At 42.2% G+C, this 6,266-nt stretch overlaps 1 pseudogene; it reads right to left on the bottom strand.

Moving 5' to 3' along the window:
* Positions 1 to 4,873: 4,873 nt before the first annotated feature.
* LOC106001533 lies at positions 4,874 to 5,987 on the bottom strand (annotated as a pseudogene).
* Between the last annotated feature and the right edge of the window lie 279 nt (positions 5,988 to 6,266).

The following is a 6,266-nucleotide window of genomic DNA, read 5'->3' as shown; positions in this document are numbered from 1 at the left end:
CTGATGTTGGTCCTGCCATCAATCCCAACATCTCATACTGATTGTTGGTCTGCCATCAATCCCAATATTCCCTTTCCTGAAATGCACTGAAGAATCTAGAGCAGAATTCCCCAATTAGAAGGAACATCTTGGACTCTGGCACATGCCCGAGCCCCTCCAGCTTGACCTTGGAGCTTTATCTCACCTTCCTTCCATTCACATAGAAGCAGGCCCTGGGAACTGGGAGAGATGAGCTGTCATCTCTATCCCTCTGCCCATTGTGTAACTCTGACCTCTACACTCCCTCCTTTCCCCAGTGTGTGACTCTGCAATGTGAGTCTCACTTTGCCATCTGCAAAACGGCCAGTTGGACTAGATGACATCCACAGCTTCCAGCTGTCCCCAATTGCAATTCTATAGGCATGTAGAAGGTAACAGCCTGCTGGAAGTCATAAAGCTGCAAATGACTGATGGAGGGAAGCAAGCTTATCTCTCGCCTAGGCTTTAAGAGCTACTGAAAACTCAAAGCCCCTCATGAGAGCTGAGTGCTTCCTGGATTAAATTAAAAAAGAGCTCAGCCTCCAGAAAGGGCACATCTAGGTGGGCCAGGGGTAGACATTTCAAGAGCAAAGTGTGTCCCAGGCAACTATTCAGAATCTTTTCTTGAACTCTTACCTCGCGGAAAATAAGGGACCTATATTTTTAGGCCACTCAATTCCTTTAAATGGTTCCTAAAGTGCTTCCTTACAAATTTGTATAAGTCCACCAGGTCATTCCCACACCAAAACTATACAAGCAATGCCATTAGGAGTCACTAAGTGGTGGGAAATCAGAGTACTTCCACCCAATAGTGTTATTGATAGCATAAGAGTTCATATGTTCCGGAAGTGGCGCTGTAGCTCAAGTGGTAGAGCGCTCGCCTTGAGCTGAAGAGCTGAGGGACAACGCTCAGGCCCAGAGTTCAAGCCCCATGACCGACAAAAAAAAAAAAAAGGTTCATATGTTCCTATAAATAACTCTTTTTATCTACATATTTTAAAAAAACAATTTGCAAATATACCACATACTATACATGGACAAAAAAGGCAATTAAAACACTATTATTAATGTTTACAAAACTCACATAAAAATGACGAAATCCTAAAGGGTATTCCTTTTAAGAGATAGATTGATCAATAAAATAGTATATATCTTTTAATACTCTGGTTAGTATTTCATCCTGTGCAGGAAAATTAAATGTCAGTCTAGTAGTCAGCTTATTACAGGATCTTTTCACATTAGCTTTTATAAATGAAGAACCAGCATTCATTCATGAACAGGCAAATTATTAGCTACATGAGTCTTAGGATGAAAACTTGTAAAAATTAGTTTGATTTATAGCAAAGTTACATGACACAGTAAAAACCAACTACTTTATATTTTGACCTCCTATAAACTGCCCATAGTGAAAAAGGAAGAAATTTTAGTGATGAATGATACAATAAACTCTGCTTTGGAACTTACTTTTCAAGAGGAAGAAAGAAAAATTAAATTAAGAACTAACACGGATCCTAGGAAAGGCTTCTTGAAATCAAGGATGCCATGGACTTTCTAAGTAAAATCCTCACCCTCACCATAGACAGAAGGTAAACCTGCCCTGGGCCAGCTTTCTGTCTATACCTGCCTCCCTCCTGGATCACTAATTTACAAAAGACACCTAATATCTACTTTCCCATATTCCCTCACCTTAGAAATAACCCAAGAAAGGCCAGGCGCTGGTGGCTCACACCTGTAATCTTAGCTACTGAGGAGGCTGAGATCTGAGAATCATGGTTCAAAGCCAGCCTGGGCAAGGAAAGTCTGTGAGACTCTTATCTCCAATAAACCACCAGAAAACGGGAAGCTGCGCTGTGGCTCAAGCAGTAGAGCGCTCATCTCGAGCTGAAGAGCTGAGGGAGAGTGTCCATGCCCAGAGTTCAAGCCCCACAACCGACCAAGAAAAAAAAAAAAAGAAAGAAAGAACCCAAGAATTCACAGTAGTCCTTAAAATTCCCAATAAAATAACCTCTAAAAATAATGTATACTGTTTTCCTGATTGAAGAAGCAGAGAACCCCAGACATCCTTTTGTATACTCCCATCTCGTTTCACGTATTCCCATCCGTGTTTCAAATGTCACTTATTTCAATAATGATGGCCTTGAATTTCAAAAGGATCCTGTAACGGACATGAGGGTCTTATTTGGCTTCACTTTATTGTTTTGATTATTTTTTGGCCATACTAACATCTGACTCAGTGTTTCAGGCTTGCTAAGCAAGTGCTCTACCACTGTAGTCATGCCTTTGCAGTTTTTGTGTTGATCCTTTTTGCCCAGGACAGCCTGTGGTCCTCTTACTTGAACTTCCTGCCAGACCAGGATGACAGATGCATACCACACACTCAGCTTTTTGAGATTTTGCTTTTTTGTCCAGGCTATTGTGGAACACAATCCTCCTGATCTCAGCCTCCCATGTAACTGGGATGATCTTTTTATTAAAAAATAAATTGAGGTCAAATTCAATTTTTAAAAAGCTCAATACCATGTGCCAGAAATATAAAACATAAAATCCTATGCTTGAAATTTTAAAGTACTCAACCAGCTATGGGGTTTTATGCATTTTAATATCTACCAACAACCCCAAATTAGGCTGCCTACACATGTGCCTGACTTGTCTCATCTGAGGGCACACAAGGGAGACACAGAATTGTGGCTTGAGTCGGAAGAAGGCCTGGTCACCGCCACTTTTCAGCGCCTGGACCTCTGAACTACCATATTGTGAAGGCCACCAGAGACCACACCAAAGAGAAACTCTGAGGACTCCACAAGCAAGAGACAAAGCCCAGCTATCCCAACATCTCAGGTACCCTACCAACCATTTAAGTGACCATCTATAGGATCTGTAGACCAACTCAACTGACCCAGCTTAGACTGAGGTGGTAGACATCATTGACATTTCATGATCATGACACCTCCTTTGTACTAAATACAAGGTGATTATGTCAACTGCAAAGACAGAGAACCTGCTACCTCCTCATGACTTCATCAGCCAAAAAGGTAATGGCAAATGGCCTCTGCTAAGAGGAAAATACATCTCATCCTAATTCCTAAGATTCTCAGGACCTTTTAATTAATTCTTTTGTGGGGGGTACTAAAGTATGGACTCACCGTCTCTTGCTTACTAGGCTGGTACATTACTACCTGACCCACAACACCAAACTCATGCTTATGACTTCTTACATATTTTTTTATTTCTATGGGTCATAGGGTTTTAACTCTGGGCCTGGGCAAAATCCCTGACCTTTCTGGCTCAAGGTTAGTATTCTACTACTTTAAGCCATAGCTCCACTTCCTCTGGGTTTTTTAATACAATCAACTTGTAACAACCATGTCATATATTAGCTTGGTCATTTAGTTAGAATAAAAAAGAATCCACTAAGTTAGGCATTGGTGGCTCATGCCTGTAATCCTAGCTACTTAGGAGGCCAAGTTTGAACCTCATGACTGACCTAAAAAAAAAAAAAAAATAGGAATCCAGTGAAGTAAATAAATACCCAGTATTGATGGATAAATGCTTTGGCTGAATGTTTGTGCCAATATGAATCTCTTAGAAACTCGCTCTCTAATGCAACTCCTGCCAAGGTTCCAAACTTTAGGAGTGATTAGGGTTCAAGTAATGTCATGCACAGGGTGTGTTTCAGGCCTCTCCTCCTCTCTATGACCACATGGTGCTTTCAACTCTGTTACAATGCAACAAGATGAAGCTTCTGAGTCTTGAGCACTCCACATCCTGGAACCATATTATAAGTGACCTGGACAGTGTCTGTGGTGTTCTGTTCAACAGATGTAAGATGGCAGCAATGGTAAACAAAATTGTTCTCACTCCCAAGGACGCTGCTACTTAATTTCCCAGGCCTTTTCTCCTTACAAGTGTCCCATGATCCTCATAGAAACAAACAAAAAGTCAAAACAGCTCAAATCTCAATCCCACAATCCATAAAATATGAGCACACATTAACTACTTCCCCAATTCAAAGCAAAATTCTAGAATATGGGACAATATATTGTAGAGATGATTTCTTTGAATATGAGGAAATGAACTTCTGAGTTAAAACACAGTGATCTTTAAATGGTTTCAAATTGTGAAATCCAAACGCAGTCAACCATTCCTTCTGTGAGCTTTCCTACCTCTGTTCTTACCTTGTTGGGCAAGGGGGAAAAGTCTACTTCTACTTCTGTGCTCCCAGTGATGCAGTGCTCTTTCTGAAGCTCTGATGCTGCTGCTGCATCAGGCCCATATTCTTGTATACTCAAGCATTGTTCTCGCCCATATTGGCATTAAAGGTACATGGTACAAGGGACATCTGATCTCAACCTATCTGGTCCACTGGGGAACAGTTAATATTGGTAGTAGTCATTGTTTTCTACATGTTTTTCTGCTCTTCTTCAATCCTGTGTCCTAGTGTTTCATTATAATCTTGGACAGCCATGTCAGTGAACTGGTACTGAGCTTCTGTGTGAACTACCCTTGATCTCTGGGACCACATCATCTGAATGGTTTGGGGAATGTCAGAGTCACAGTCCATACCTTTCTCTCTGATGTCATCAATAAGGATGTTGATCAAAATGAACAACCTCATATGGCCAATCCAAGCACTGCAGTGAACCACAACAGTGAACCACATGAGATGTAGGTCATGTGGACCTGCATCTCATGTGGACCTCTTCCAGCAAGTCTAACATGCCTCCAGAGTCAATGAGCATGCCACTCAGGTCTGCAAATGTTAATGCCAGATCATACTCCTTGTATAAAATTGTCCAACTGTGAGAACTTGAACTCCCTAAGAATGTAATCAGGAACCACACTTTCTTTTGAGGCTCTAAACACACATGACCTGTACGCTGAGAGCATACTGGTCAATTCAGTCTTTCACATGTTTGATCTTCTCTCTCTCCACTTCCTTGCTTGTCACAACAGGTACCCAGGAGTTTCTCCTGGAACACCATCCACTGGAAGTGCTTCAGTGTGTTTTGCAGGCAGCCTTGCATGGCACTGTAACTCTTTTGGGGCTTTGAATTGTCGCACTTGGTCAAATTCAGGCATGAGGATGCTTGCATTAATGTTATCAGAAACCCGCCTACTGGTGTCCCTTTGTGTAGGATGACCCTGGTGTCATCAAAGGGCAAGATCTTTATATATCTATTTTTGTTCTTATGTTCTTGCCGTTCACCCTCTTTTTGTCCCTAGACAAGTTTGCATTCCTATTGCTGTAATGCCTCAAATTCTTCCCCAAATCCTTGTTTTATCTGTGATCTTGGCTAAAACTTGCTCATTTCTCAAAGCTGGCTTTCAATTTCAACAGCATTAATCCAAGTTGTGTTGAGAGGATGCTTGAGATGTAGTACTGTGATCTGTAATAGATTGGAACCATTCTCCTGTATGAACATCATATTCAGCTCCTGGCAGCTATCCCCACATGGGTCACTTTAGAGATACCATCATTGCTCTAGTCCTTGTTGTCACAGGTACACAACGAGAGAACAAAATCCCCAGCGTGGCTCTGGCTCTCCCATACAAGCTTACATTTTTCTTAGCAGTTTGTCTGCTTCTTTTCAGGGAGGTGAGTAGGAAGTAGGATCTGCACAGTTCAGTGGAACTTGAGCTCCATCACATCTCCATTCTTCTCTTTCAGCTGCCATGATGCTCCAGGTATCATTAGACCAGCTCAGCTAGAATGAGAAATTTACCCGTCCATATACATTGTAGAAGTCTCCTGTGTTCTGAATCTTGCTGTGGACTCCAGTTCTCATAATAGAAAGCATAAAATCTCCAGGGTTACTTTTTCTGGGCCTTGCCAAAAAGCTGCCATCAACTCTCGTTGTCAGTGGGAGATTTTCTGCCTCCATATCAGTAATGTTTGGGTCAAACCACCCTTGGATTCCGCTCAGCCTAATACACATCAGGCTGGCCCAGGGAGGCCCACTTGGGACCATACCTAGGGAGTGGGGGGGTGGGGCAGAATCAACTGGGTACATGCAGACCCTCCTTGATACCTGTGGGATCCTGGGCTTTGTGTAGCTGTACCCATAAGCCCAGTGCTCCTCCTCTCCCATAACTCTTGTAGAACATTTAGCATACCTAAGTCCAAGGGAAGATAATACTAGAGTTCATTATATTTCTATAAACTTCTTTTTTTTGGTTCCAGTCCTGGGGCCTGAACTCTGGGCCTGGGTGCTTGTCCCTCAGCTCTTCAGCTCAAGGCTAGCGCTCTA

Source organism: Dipodomys ordii, unplaced genomic scaffold (assembly GCF_000151885.1).
Source record: "Dipodomys ordii isolate 6190 unplaced genomic scaffold, Dord_2.0 Scaffold313, whole genome shotgun sequence".
Classification (NCBI taxonomy): Eukaryota; Metazoa; Chordata; class Mammalia; order Rodentia; family Heteromyidae; genus Dipodomys; species Dipodomys ordii.
The sequence above is the reverse complement of the archived record's forward strand: the minus strand, read 5'-3'. Positions and strand labels throughout refer to the sequence as shown.